This window comes from Penaeus japonicus, unplaced genomic scaffold, assembly GCF_977035675.1.
Source record: "Penaeus japonicus unplaced genomic scaffold, GWHDUDI00000001_assembly GWHDUDI00000022, whole genome shotgun sequence".
Taxonomy (NCBI): Eukaryota; Metazoa; Arthropoda; class Malacostraca; order Decapoda; family Penaeidae; genus Penaeus; species Penaeus japonicus.
The window spans coordinates 25546629-25561628 of NW_028234424.1; the positions used below are offsets into that span (position 1 = coordinate 25546629).

The window sequence follows — 15000 nt, forward strand, 5'->3', positions numbered from 1 at the left end:
ACAATTACTGTTTCCTGACAAATTAAAGAAACAAAAACAAATAAAACTTATTTCACATTATATCAACTGAATACCCCAGAATAATGGAATAATGAGCATAAATTACTATGAGAAAATACAAAGAATATCAGTTATTCATAGAAAACCTCACAGGTGTTTTGAGTGTCATCTAATACACAAAGATTTTCAAGATTTTCAAGAGTATGACCCTCAGACCTCGCAGTTAGACATGCGCAGCCTGGCTGCGCGGGCTTACGATATCGTAAGCTGTTTGAGTATCCGTCCTCTGAATCCTTTATTCTTATTTACACACTTAATGAAAATAAAATTGATTACTCAGAAATAAAAAACCCACTGAAACTGAATCGGATTCTGGAGGAAAACAGGTACTGGCTCAGTTTCCTGTTTTATGCTTTTGATTTTCTTAGTCAAAAGCAGTCATTCACGTAGGACTGATTTTTTTTTCTTATTTCCACAATTAATGAAACTGAATTAGAAGTTAACATAAGCCTCTGTGGCCCAATGGATAAGGCATTGGCCTCCTAAGCCAAGGATTGCGGGTTCGAGTCCCGCCAGAGGTTCAAATTTAAGAATAATCTTTGTGTATGAAAGCAAGTTCCATAATAAACTCAGCTACTGTTCTTGATAGATGTAGATGTTGTCTTTCCGTCTCACTATTAAGTCATCATTTATCATATTTTCATATTGTCAAAGGTGAATTAAGTGAGGATGATATAATTACTTTTCCTTACTTGTGTAGCATACGGTTATATGTGTTGCACAGATTAATAAATACAGTTAAACATAATACATAAAAAGTATGGCCAATACACAAAAAAAAACAAAAACAAAAAAACACTTGTCAACAATCACATAAATTATTTGGGCTGTTTCATTCTTAATTTATTTCTTATTATTATTATCATTTTTTGGTAAGATATGAAACTTTAACCATGGCTTCAAATTTAAGCTCCTGTCCAGATGTTTGCTTCTAACCAACTCATATTATGGAACAAGCTCTCATATAAAATTATTGCTAAAGTTCGAATCCTTGGCTTAGGAAGCCAACGCCATATCGATTGGGCCACAGAGGCTTACTTTAATTGTGTGTTCAGTTTCACTAATTGTATAGAATGTACTGCTTTTGGCGAATATAATCAAAAACATAAAAACAGGAAATAAAGCCAGCAGGCATTTTCCTACAAAATCCGAATAAATTTCAATGGATTTAAGGAACAATGGAATTAAGTATCTTTACATTTATTTTTGATATGTGTACCTTTTTGAACACCAGCTGCTCGGCCAAGATCTGAGTCTCGCAAACGACTTTGTCCCCACCACCGGAAAAAGGGTTTATACACACACACACATATATATATATATATATATATACATATTATATATAGATAGATAGATAGAGAGCGAGAGAGAGTAATCAGTATTACCTAAATATCTACTAACATCAGTATTAACCACATTAGTTCCAATTGAACATTATATACAACACAAATTTGATTCAAACACATAACGATCCGCATTACTATCAACCAGAGGCCATGGGCTTCATTTCATGTCCTTGGGTGGGGCAAGCCATGCCTGGGAGGCCCCCACACCAGATCCTATGTGCAAGTGCAGAGAGCATAAGCTATTGCAGAGGCGTTTTATGCAATATGCAATGGGTGTTCGGACATATTCTGCACCGAGGTCAATATTTAGTACTTGATTTCACTGGTCTCGGCCTCACAAGTGAGTAATCATTTGCCATATTTTTATATTGTCAAAGATAAAATAAGTAATGATAATGATGACCTTGTTAAGTAATAATGATAATGGTGCGAAGTCGAAACAGATATGGAAAATAAATCCTGTTCATGCACAATTACTATTTCCTGACAAATTAAAAAGGAAAAACAAATAAAACTTATTTCACATTATATCAACTGAATACCCCAGAATAATGAGCATAAATTACTATGAGAAAATACAAAGAATTGCAGTTATTCATGGAAAACCTCACAGGTGTTTTGAGTGTCATCTAATACACAAAGATTTTCAAGATTTTCAAGAGTATGACCCTCAGACCTCGCAGTTAGACATGCGCGGCCTGGCTGCGCGGGCTTACGATATCGTAAGCTGTTTTGAGTATCCGTCCTCTGAATCTTTTTTTCTTATTTACACAAGTAATAAAAAGAAAATTGATTACTCAGAAATAAAAAATCCACTGAAACTGAATCGGATTCTGGAGGAAAACAGGTACTGGCTCAGTTTCCTGTTTTATGCTTTTGATTTTCTTGGTCAAAAGCAGTCATTCACGCAGGACTGATTTTTTTTTCTTATTTCCACAATTAATGAAACTGAATTGAAAGTTAACATAAGCCTCTGTGGCCCAATGGATAAGGCATTGGCCTCCTAAGCCAAGGATTGCGGGTTCGAGTCCCGCCAGAGGTTCAAATTTAAGAATAATCTTTGTGTATGAAAGCGAGTTCCATAATAAACTCAGCTACTATTCTTGATAGATGTAGATGTTGTCTTTCCGTCTCACAATTAAGTCATCATTTATCATATTTTCATATTGTCAAAGGTAAATTAAGTGAGGATGATATAATTACTTTTCCTTACTTGTGTAGCATACGGTTATATGTGTTGCACAGATTAATAAATACAGTTAAACATAATACGTAAAAAGTATGGCCAATACACGAAAAAAAAAAAACTTGTCAACAATCACATAAATTATTTGGGCTGTTTCATTCTTAATTTATTTCTTATTATTATTATAATTTTTTGGTAAGATATGAAACTTTAACCATGGCTTCAAATTTAAGCTCCTGTCCAGATGTTTGCTTCTAACCAACTCATATTATGGAACAAGCTCTCATATAGAATTACTGCTAAAGTTCGAATCCTTGGCTTAGGAGGCCAATGCCATATCGATTGGGCCACAGAGGCTTACTTTAATTGTGTGTTCAGTTTCACTAATTGTATAGAATGTACTGCTTTTGACGAAAAGAATCAAAAACACAAAAACAGGAAATAAAGCCAGCAGGTATTTTCCTACAAAATCCGAATCAATTTCAGTGGATTTAAGGAACCATGGAATTAAGTATCTTTACATTTATTTTTTTGATAGATGAATTAGATGCCCGTTTGCAAGTAAATGTGCACCTTTTTGAACACCAGCTGCTCGGCCAAGATCTGAGTCTCGCAAACGACTTTGTCCCCACCACCGGAAAAAGGGTTTATATATATATATATATATATATATATATATATACACACACACATATATATATTATATAGATAGAGAGTAATCAGTATTACCTAAATATCTACTAACATCAGTATTAACCACATTAGTTCCAATTGAACATTATATACAACACAAATTTGATTTAAACCCATAACGATCCGCATTACTATCAACCAGAGGCCATGGGCTTCATTTCATGTCCTTGGGTGGGGCAAGCCATGCCTGGGAGGCCCCCACACCAGATCCTATGTGCAAGTGCAGAACGCATAAGCTATTGCAGAGGCGTTTTATGCAATATGCAATGGGTGTTCGGACATATTCTGGACCGAGGTCAATATTTAGTACTTTATTTCACTGGTCTCGGCCTCACAAGTGAGTAATCATTTGTCATATTTTTATATTGTCAAATATAAAATAAGTAATGATAATGATGACCTTGTTAAGTAATGATGATAATGGTGCGAAGTCAAAACAGATATGGAAAATAAATCATGTTCATGCACAATTACTGTTTCCTGACAAATTAAAGAAACAAAAACAAAACTTATTTCACATTATATCAACTGAATACCCCAGAATAATGAGCATAAATTACTATGAGAAAATACAAAGAATATCAGTTATTCATAGAAAACCTCACAGGTGTTTTGAGTGTCAACTGATACACAAAGATTTTCAAGATTTTCAAGAGTATGACCCTCAGACCTCGCAGTTAAACATGCGCAGCCTGGCTGCGCGGACTTACGATATCGTAAGCTGTTTGGAGTATCCGTCCTCTGAATCCTTTTTTCTTATTTACACAATTAATAAAGAGAAAATTGATTACTCGGAAATAAAAAACCCACTGAAACTGAATCGGATTCTGGAGGAAAACAGGTACTGGCTCAGTTTCCTGTTTTTAGCTTTTGATTTTCTTGGTCAAAAGCAGTCATTCACGCAGGACTGATTTTTTTTTCTTATTTCCACAATTAATGAAACTGAATTGGCAGTTTACATAAGCCTCTGTGGCCCAATGGATAAGGCATTGGCCTCCTAAGCCAAGGATTGCGGGTTCGAGTCCCGCCAGAGGATCTAACACATGATTAGCGTTTGGATATGAACACGAGTTCCATAATAAACTCACGACTGTTGTCTTTCCGTCTCACTATTAAGTCATCATTTATCATATTTTCATATTGTCAAAGGTGAATTAAGTGAGGATGATATAATTACTTTTCCTTACTTGTGTAGCATATGGTTATATGTGTTGCACAGATCTATATACACAGTTAAACATAATACGTAAAAAGTATGGCCAATACACGAAAAAAAAACACTTGTCAACAATCACATAATTTATTTGGGCTGTTTCATTCTTAATTTATTTCTTATTATTATCATTTTTTAGTAGGATATGAAACTTTAACCATGGCTTCAAATTTAAGCTCCTGTCCAGATGTTTGCTTCTAACCAACTCATATTATGGAGCAAGCTCTCATATAAAATTATTGCTAAAGTTGGAATGCCTGGGAGGCCCCCACACCAGATCCTATGTGCAAGTGCAGAGCGCATAAGCTATTGCAATTGCAATAATGGGTATGGACATATTCTGCACCGAGGTCAATATTTAGTACTTGATTTCACTGGTCTCGGCCTCACAAGTGAGTAATCATTTGCCATATTTTTATATTGTCAAATATAAAATAAGTAATGATAATGATGACCTTAAGTAATAATGATAATGGTGCGAAGTCGAAACAGATATGGAAAATAAATCCTGTTCATGCACAATTACTATTTCCTGACAAATTAAAGAAACAAAAACAAATAAAACTTATTTCACATTATATCAACGGAATACCCCAGAATAATGAGCATAAATTACTATGAGAAAATACAAAGAATAGCAATTATTCATAGAAAACCTCACAGGTGTTTTGAGTGTCATCTAAGAGTATGACCCTCAGACCTCGCAGTTAGACATGCGCGGCCTGGCTGCGCGGGCTTACGATATCGTAAGCTGTTTTGAGTATCCGTCCTCTGAATCCTTTTTTTCTTATTTACACACTTAATGAAAATAAAATTGATTACTCAGAAAAAAAAAAATCCACTGAAACTGAATCGGATTCTGGAGGAAAACAGGTACTGGCTCAGTTTCCTGTTTTATGCTTTTGATTTCCTTGGTCAAAGTCATTCACGCAGGTCTGATTTTTTTTTTCTTATTTCCACAATTAATGAAACTGTATGGGTTAACATAAACCTCTGTGGCCCAATGGATAAGGCATTGGCCTCCTAAGCCAAGGATTGCGGGTTCGAGTCCTGCCCGAGGTTCAAATTCAAAAATAATCTTTGTGTATGAAAGCAAGTTCCACAATAAACTCAGCTACTGTTCTTGATAGATGTAGATGTTGTCTTTCCATCTCACTATTAAGTCATCATTTATCATATTTTCATATTGTCAAAGGTAAATTAAGTGAGGATGATATAATTACTTTTGCTTACTTGTGTAGCATACGGTTATATGTATTGCACCGAACAATATACACAGTTAAACATAATACGTAAAAACAATTTAGTACTTGATTTCACTGGTCTCGGCCTCACAGGTGAGTAATCATTTGTCATATTTTTATATTATCAAAGATAAAATAAGTAATGATAATGATGACCTTGTTAAGTAATAATGATAATGGTGCGAAATCGAAACAGATATGGAAAATAAATCCTGTTCATGCACAATTACTATTTCCTGACAAATTAAAAAGAAACAAAAACAAATAAAACTTTCTAAAACAAAGATTTTCAAGATTTTCAAGAGTATGACCCTCGGACCTCGCAGTTCGACTTCAGACATGCGCGGCCTGGCTGCGCGGGCTTACGATATCGTAAGCTGTTTTGAGTATCCGTCTTCTGAATCTTTTTCTCTTATTTACACAATTAATAAACATAAAACTGATTACTCAGAAATAAAAAATCCACTGAAAGTGAATCGGATTCTGGAGGAAAACAGGTGTTGGCTCAGTTTCCTGTTTTTTACTTTTTAATTTTCTTGGTCAAAAGCAGTCATTCACGCAGGACTGATTTTTTTTCTATTTTCGACAATTAATGAAACTGAAAATGATGTTGAGGAAATGGAAGCCTCTGTGGCCCAATGGATAAGGCATTGGCCTCCTAAGCCAAGGATTGCGGGTTCGAGTCCCGCCAGAGGTTCAATTTTAAGAATAATCTTTGTATATGAAAGCGAGTTCCATAATAAACTCAGCTACTATTCTTGATAGATGTAGATGTTGTCTCTCCGTCTCACAATTAAGTCATCATATATCATATTTTCATATTGTCAAAGGTAAATTAAGTGAGGATGATATAATTACTTTTCCTTACTTGTGTAGCATACGGTTATATGTGTTGCACAGATCCATAAATACAGAAATATAATACGTAAAAAGTATGGCCAATACACAAAAAAGACTTGTCAATAATTATATCAATTATTAGGCAAGCAATGGAGATAACTAACACGATCAAAGTCATTATGTAAAGGAATAATTTTTAAAGGATTGTAACCATCAAGGAACCTTGCCTTGAAACATCTGGCGCAACTGATTGTATTGTCCTGGCAGAAATACATTAACTTTGTACACGTGTTTATCAATAATGGGATATCAAGGGGACACACAAAATTTTGAATATGCTCCATGGCCTTCACCTGTTCAAGTTTTAAACTTTTCCTAGCCTTGGTTTGACCACCAACTTTGGTCGAAAAGGGATGAGAGTCTTTTTTCTTTTTTCTTTTTTTTAAACTTAAACACCAATAGGAATAGAAAGATAGTACACATTGCTGTTCAGGACAATAGAAAGTCATGCAGAAATACAGGAAGCTCACAAGCTAAAGGTGAAGTAAATATCCATCCAAGAACAGAGAATAACAGGCTTCTGGAAGCCTCAGACGACTGGGAAAATGTGGTAAGTCTTATTTCATGTTTTACTTTGAAACTGTGAGCTATTAAGATGTAACGATACAGAGCTTGACAGAATAACATATCAGAGCAAAAAATAATGCATCAACACAAATGTTTGTTCACGCGCCACGTGACGCCACTAAGATTTCTGAATTTCTCTGTACTGCTTCTAATGGATTCTTGTTTCCATTTGCTTCATGTGGTGTTTTCTGATGAGTCAACCATCCAAGTACTTGGTGATCGCATCCATACTATCAGGCGAAGAGCTGGAGATGAATTCAAACCAGAATGTCTAAAGAATACCTTAAAATTTCCTCAAAGGGTCATGGTATAGGGGTAATATCAGTGCATGTCACGAGTCGTTGACACACCGTTGATGGCACCATGACTAAGATAAGTATATGAAAGTGTTAGAAACTTGCTTCATGCCTCAAATAAGAGAATGGTATGCAGAAACACTCTGGATTTTTCAGCAAAACTCTGCCCCATGCCATACAATAAAGAAAGTTTAAACACGGTGCAAACAAAATGGTGTTTACCTGCTACCATGGCTAGGTAATGCAGCTAATAGGGCTGAATCTTTTTTTTTCGTATTTTCATAATTGATGAAAGTTTAAATATGCTCTCATTGTCAATATCAGCCTCTGTGGCCCAATGGATAAGGCATTGGCCTCCTAAGCCAAGGATTGCGGGTTCGAGTCCCGCCAGAGGTTCAAATACAATAGTAATCATTTTGAAAGGATGCGAGTTTCTTAATATACTCAGCTACTATTCTTGATGGATGTAAATGTTGGCTTTCCGTCTCACAATTAAGTCATTATTTATTATATTTTCATATTGTCAAATTCAAATTTAAGCAGTGATGATATAATTACTTTTCCTTACTTGTGTAGCATACAGCCAAATGAGTTGCACAGATCACATTATACACAGTTAAACATAATACGTAAAAAGCATGGCCATTTGGCAAAAAGTCAATTCTATCAATTATTAGGCGAGCATTGGCGATGGATGAAACAATGGAGATAACTAACAAGTTCAGAGTCATTATGTAAAGGATTCATTTTTAAAGGATTGTTACCCTCTAGGGAACTTGCCTTGAAACATCCGGCGGAACGGATTTCATTGATCGCGCAGGAATACATTAAGCCTTCATTTTTTTTCTTTTTCTTTTTTTACATGTTTATCAATATTGGGATACTGAGAGGAAACATAAAGTTTGAAGTTGCTCCATGGTCTTCATCTATGAAATATTCAAGTTTTAAACTTTATTTAGCCTTTAGTTTGACCACCAACTATGGTCTTAAAGGGATAAGACTTTTTTTTTTCTTTTTTTTTTTTCTTTTTTTTAAGATGTGAAACTATGGATTCAAATTTAAGCTCCTGTCCACATGTTGGCTTCTAAGCAACTCCTTTAATCTTGAAAATCTTTGTCTATTAATTGACACTCAAAACACCTGTGAAGTTTACTAAGAAAAACTAATATTCTTTATATATTTTCATAGTAATTTATGCTCATTACTCTGGGGTATTTCGCTGTGTAATAAATTTTATTTGTTTTTGTTTCTTTTTAATTTGTCAGGAAATACTAACTGTGCATGAACATAATCTACTTTCCATATCTTTACTTATTCTACCTTTGACAATATGAAAAGATAATAAATGATGATTTCATTGTGAGATGGAAAGACCACATCAGCATTTATCAAGAATAGTAGCTGAGTATATTAAAGTACTAGCTTTAGTACAAAGATCTTACTTTTGAGTTTGAACCTCTGGCGGGACTCGAACCCGCAATCCTTGGCTTAGGAGGCCAATGCCTTATCCATTGGGCCACAGAGGCTTCCTTTAGTTGTTATTCATGTTCATTTTCAGTGTGTAATTAAGAAAAAAAAGATTCAGCCCTATGTAAATGTACTGCTTTTGGATAAGAGAGAGAGAGAAAAAAAAAGGAAATAAAGACAGAAATATTTTCCAACATATGAACAGATGATTATATATATATATATATATATATACATACATATACATACATACATATACATACATACATATACATACATACATATATGTACACACACACACACACACACACACATATATATATATATATATATATATACATATACACATATATATATAGACACATCATTATAACCAGAATATCTACTAACATCAGTATCTACCGCATTAGTTCCAATTCAACATGCAAATTATATACAATACAAATTTGATTCAAACACATTAACGATCATCATTACTATCACCAGAGGCCATGGGCGTCATTTCATATGTTTTTTGGGGCAAGCCATGTCTGGGAGGACCCACACCAGATCCTATGTGCAAGTACAGATGGCATAAGCTATTGCAGAGGCGTTTTATGGCAATATGCAATTGGTGTTTGGACACATACTACATTGGGGTCAATATTTAGTACTTAATCTCGCTGGTTAATTTATCTTATAAATCAATTACTTAGTCTGAATTTAACCATGACTATGCTAAGCTCGCTAATATCCCTAACGAGCCCTGGTGCATTATACATCCTCACTGTATAGGTTGGATGCATAATGACCAAGGTACCAATTCTAAAACCGATCTCTCAGGGTGAGGCGATACTTTGCTCAATATATAGCCGCTAAATCAATTCCTCTGATCAGCGATACTCAATTAGCTATCGCCATGACCTGTTATTAACTTATTATAATTGATAGTTAAGATATGCAATCCTTTCCGATTAGTTATTTCTTTAGTGTTATTAACCTATTGTGGGATTTTATTCTAGCTATTTTTAGCATGAGTAAAGTATTAACATGCATCACATAATGAATTCAAAAGACAAATCAAAACATGTAGAGCATTCTACCGCCTTGATAAAACCTCTTTTTTTCTGGATGCATATCGACATTACTCGCCATAAATGTTTGTTTTTGCATCATTATTACTTCTAACGGCAATCACAGTTTACCAAGCAGAAAGACATATGATGTGAGTTGTGAAGATGCAGGTTTTATGAGGAAGAGGAGAGGAATGGTACCCCGAGCCCATGTTTACATTACAGAGGTGCCAGGACAGCAGAATCTATCATCGCTTGCACAAGGCGACCATTCACGACACATCCAAGGCAGATATGTGTACGGACCAAACACTTACCCATAGTTGCCCGTCTCCTCTATCCTCTGTCACTACTCGTAAGCCTTTGGCACGTAAGTTTACTCTCTTCCAAGAGAAAGGCTTATCGCTGAATTCCTGTTCATTTGGGGAGTTTAATGCATGCCTTTCCCGCAAAGAAAGTTATCTAACTCAATGTACATCTCCCGTACAGTCATTTACACGTCTTACCGTTACTGTCATATATGTTATTTGTCATCGGGTGTTGATCGACACTACAAATAAAACTATGCTTGATATGGCATCTAGACACAAAATTCTTTCATAGGTTTCATATGCTCTTATTTCAGCGCTCCTCTGCCATGAAGGAGAGACTGCTAGGAGTGCCAACAACTCCAAACATTCTGTCGATAACGTCTTTAAAACCTAGGGTAATATCTTAACCTCTGGCGGGACTCGAACCCGCAATCCTTGGCTTAGGAGGCCAATGCCTTATCCATTGGGCCACAGAGGCATACATTTTGAGAAAAAGGGCATACAGTATGGCTGCGAGCCTTATGTTATGGCCGCAAGGCATACAATAGAGCTAAAAGCACCACGGCCATATTTTAGCTTGTCGCACACTATCCACTCTTAATTTGATCACTTATCTTTTTATACATATATTTTATCTAGGTGTCCACATATGTGTGGTAATGTACTTGTGAGCTTAAATGGATATGAATTGTTTACTGTTCCCATGTATTTATACAAAAGCAGATATGAATTTATTACTCTTTTAGACTGCAGCTATTTGCATTGATGTTATTCATAGGATATATCATTGTTATGTTGATATTGACATTAATAACATTGATGATAGTAGCAACTATAACAGCAATGGTGATGGCAATAATAACAATAATAATGATAATGATCATAATAAAAATCATTGTAATAGTGATGACAATAATGGTAATGATGATAAGATTGATGATAATGATACTAATGATAAAAACAAAAGTGATAAAGAAAATGAAAACTATAATGATCATAAGTTAATAAAAATGATAATGATCATAAGTTATCTACGTTATATCGACTTTGTTAATGATCGATATCACATATATTTTGGCTATATTTTCATTACTATTACCACAATTCGAGTACACTTTATGGGGAAGAAAAGGCTGGCCATTTCTGCTGCTACACTCAGTACGGTCATAGTAAAATTCTCCTCGCAACCCCTGGCGGGACTCGAACCCGCAATCCCTGGCTTAGGAGGCCAATGCCTTATCCATTGGGCCACAGGGGCATACACTATGGCCATGAAAGCATACAATGAGGCCATAGAAGTATACATGGCCATAAGGATATCGGGGATGCGATTAGCATTATCTTCGTGTGGTTTGTCACTATTTTTAATTTCTGCCATTATTTGCTATCAGCATTTTCCTTATCATTATTATATTCAATAGTATGGAAATTATTCTTATAATTTCAATTTTATTATCATTATCGTTATTGATGTTATTATGATTATTATGATTGTTATCATTACTATTATTATCACCATCATTATTATCAATATCATCTTTATCATTATCCTCATTATTATCGTCATTATTACTATATATTATTATATATGTGCATATACACACGTATGTATGTATGTATGTGTGTATGTCTGTACACACACACACACACACACACACACACATATATATATATATATATATATATATATATATATACATATATATGTGTGTATACATCTATACATACATACATATATATGCATGTGTGCCTATGTATATATATGTATATATATACATATATACATACATATATATACAGACATATATATACATTTAGATGTATGTGTATGTGTATGTTTGTGTGCGTGTGTTGAGTGTGTGTATATGTGTATGTGTGCATAATGTATATATATATATATATATATATATATACATATATATTATATATACATTTACATATGTATACATACAGAGACAAACAGACAGGCAGACAGAAAGAAACGAAAAAGGGAAACAATGATCATAAATTTTGATATTCAGTCATAATTCATTAATTTAGTATATTGGTAGGATAAGCAATGAATCAAGAAAATTTGCTAAAGTTGTCAATAAATCAGTAAATATAATATAATAAATATTATCTATTTCGTTTATAAGGTTTAATCGATGAATGAGTACTGAATGTTATGTTGTAAGATTCAATTATATTTGATTACAGATACAGTGCAGATACATTTCATACTATTACAATTATCCTCATAACCATTAATGATTATGTTGAAAACTCCTCATGGGGGCGATAGCAGCAACCACAGTAAAGAATTGACAGTAAGATGTATATTCACCTCCCTTATCATTATTACTTTTCATCATTATTCTCTTTAATATGGTTACTTACTTATATGGAATTATAGCCAAAGTTCCCCCACTTTGAAGGGAAAGAAAAGATGGCTATGGTGTTACTTCTGACCATAGCCTCGATAAAGTCTTGCATATCTAAAGCTGTTAAAAACTAATTTCCAACCCCTGGCGGGACTCGAACCCGCAATCCTTGGCTTAGGAGGCCAATGCCTTATCCATTGGGCCACAGGGGCATACAAACTGGCCAAGGAGGCATGTGATATAGGCAAGGAGGCATACCGTCCGGCCACAGAAGTATACACAGTAATACGGCCTATGAAACATAATTTATTTTTGAAATTCTTTTACTACTGCTGTTTCTGCACTACTACTAATACATTTACTACTATGAAACATTTACTTTAATAACTGTGATTGCTATGCGCGTTATAAGTTTGCAACTTATTTCACCACTCTGATGATAAAGAGGCCTAAGTTTCAGGTTCACACCAGGATAGCTACATCAGAGCTTTACTTCGGTAAAGTTGTATTACTAAATGTACATTTTAAACCACTGCCAGCATTTGAACCCACAGTCCTTTGTTTAAGAGGCCAATGACCCGCCCACTGGGCCACGGTTATATAGAATGTGGCCATAGGAACATTTATGTGGCCAAGGAGGCATACTGCATAGAAAGATAACAGTAATATGGTTTGAACTGCATGTCACTGAAAAAAAAAAAAATCTAATGGTTTCTTCTCGTCTCCCACTTTATTACACGCGGGAATTATGTTCCAAAATTCCTTGCAATCAGCGATTCCCCGTAATAGATGAAGTAAGTATAAGTAGAACTTTAATATAGTTTGCATATCACTTATGTACATCCAGACAGTGAATATCTCATCGTATATAGCGACACATGCTTCACCTTGAATAGATGAATGATAAAGGAATAGTGGTACGGAAAGTGGAATCAATGGCTCCTCAAGCTTCTCTTTATGGCGTTCGATCTTTGGTACTTGGCAGTTTAGGATGGGTGGAAGCGGTAATTGTAGAGGCACACGCTGACCGTAGAGCATAGCTATTTCAAACCGAGTTAGAGCCAATCTGCATGTCCTTCAAGATTTGACATTCGCGGACTGTCGATGGGCCGGGTCGCCTCGTGCATATATCCCGGGCGAAGGGACGTCTTCGCAAATCTCTCTGAACTGAACTGAACTGACTGTCGATGGGCCGGGAGGGACGTCTTCGCAAATCTCTCTGAACTGAACTGAACTGACTGTCGATGGGCCGGGAGGGACGTCTTCGCAAATCTCTCTGAACTGAACTGAACTGACTGTCGATGGGGCTATAGGCGATGTTTTCGTCCACCAAATCTAATTTCTTCGCCCACGAAGGTATCGCACACAGAATCGAACCACGGTCAAAGGAAATAGGCCACACTTTAAGGGATAACTATACTATAATGACACATTTGTTTAGATTAATAACTTAAAGTGACGTGCATCTGCCCAACCCATCTGTAGTAGTATGGATGTCTACGATGGTTTTACTTTTCCTGTATTATTTCGTTTTGCATATTAGGCCTACTGTAGAACCTACCGTAGGTCAAGCTTTGTATTCAAAACCATTCTTCGAACCCCTGGCGGGACTCGAACCCGCAATCCCTGGCTTAGGAGGCCAATGCCTTATCCATTGGGCCACAGGGGCATACCTTATGGCCAAGGATATCGTTATCAACACAAACAGCGTGGATACAGGGACATGCGCTATGGCCACAGGGAAGTTTAGAAGGAGATTTTAACATGAGTGTGTGCAACTGTTTGTTTATTTTCATCATCATTTTCTTTATCACATTCAATTATCAATATAACTATTTTCCTTTGAATTAATTGCACGTTGCTTATTGATACCTTGATTCTTATTATTAGAATGATGATGATGATGATTTTACGTTAATATGAATATCATCACTCATTAGTAGTAGCAGTAGTGGAATTACTGATGTTATCATTGTAATTAACTATCATCATAATTATTGTTAATGATAACTGTAATAATAATGGTAATAGTGACAATAGTGCTATTACCATATTTGATGATTATGATAAACAAAATAATCATAAATATTGTTATCAGATCATCATCATCACTGCCATATGTTTAGCGTTATCTTATGATAATTAATATTTTTTTGACTACGATAAATACGAACATTAATATGTTATTGTTATCATCACTGTAATCATAATCACTATTGTTACCATTAGTACTCTTATCATAACCATTACACCAACATCAACAACAAACAACAACAACGATAATCCCAGCATCATGATTACA

The 15000-nt window shown here is 35.1% G+C and overlaps 11 non-coding genes across 11 annotated transcripts; 6 read left to right on the top strand and 5 right to left on the bottom strand.

Moving 5' to 3' along the window:
* The first annotated feature begins 508 nt into the window (after positions 1-508).
* TRNAR-CCU (transfer RNA arginine (anticodon CCU)) lies at positions 509-581 on the top strand. Its single transcript has one exon. It is a non-coding gene; the product is annotated as a tRNA-Arg (tRNA).
* Positions 582-2375: 1794 nt separating this feature from the next.
* On the top strand, positions 2376-2448 carry TRNAR-CCU (transfer RNA arginine (anticodon CCU)). Its single transcript has one exon. It is a non-coding gene; the product is annotated as a tRNA-Arg (tRNA).
* Positions 2449-4248: 1800 nt separating this feature from the next.
* Positions 4249-4323, top strand: TRNAR-CCU (transfer RNA arginine (anticodon CCU)). Its single transcript has one exon. It is a non-coding gene; the product is annotated as a tRNA-Arg (tRNA).
* Positions 4324-5487: 1164 nt separating this feature from the next.
* Positions 5488-5560, top strand: TRNAR-CCU (transfer RNA arginine (anticodon CCU)). Its single transcript has one exon. It is a non-coding gene; the product is annotated as a tRNA-Arg (tRNA).
* Positions 5561-6366: 806 nt separating this feature from the next.
* TRNAR-CCU (transfer RNA arginine (anticodon CCU)) lies at positions 6367-6439 on the top strand. The gene has a single exon. It is a non-coding gene; the product is annotated as a tRNA-Arg (tRNA).
* A 1389-nt stretch (positions 6440-7828) lies between these two features.
* On the top strand, positions 7829-7901 carry TRNAR-CCU (transfer RNA arginine (anticodon CCU)). The gene has a single exon. It is a non-coding gene; the product is annotated as a tRNA-Arg (tRNA).
* A 1057-nt stretch (positions 7902-8958) lies between these two features.
* On the bottom strand, positions 8959-9031 carry TRNAR-CCU (transfer RNA arginine (anticodon CCU)). The gene has a single exon. It is a non-coding gene; the product is annotated as a tRNA-Arg (tRNA).
* Positions 9032-10740: 1709 nt separating this feature from the next.
* On the bottom strand, positions 10741-10813 carry TRNAR-CCU (transfer RNA arginine (anticodon CCU)). Its single transcript has one exon. It is a non-coding gene; the product is annotated as a tRNA-Arg (tRNA).
* Positions 10814-11520: 707 nt separating this feature from the next.
* Positions 11521-11593, bottom strand: TRNAR-CCU (transfer RNA arginine (anticodon CCU)). The gene has a single exon. It is a non-coding gene; the product is annotated as a tRNA-Arg (tRNA).
* Positions 11594-12837: 1244 nt separating this feature from the next.
* Positions 12838-12910, bottom strand: TRNAR-CCU (transfer RNA arginine (anticodon CCU)). Its single transcript has one exon. It is a non-coding gene; the product is annotated as a tRNA-Arg (tRNA).
* A 1384-nt stretch (positions 12911-14294) lies between these two features.
* On the bottom strand, positions 14295-14367 carry TRNAR-CCU (transfer RNA arginine (anticodon CCU)). Its single transcript has one exon. It is a non-coding gene; the product is annotated as a tRNA-Arg (tRNA).
* Between the last annotated feature and the right edge of the window lie 633 nt (positions 14368-15000).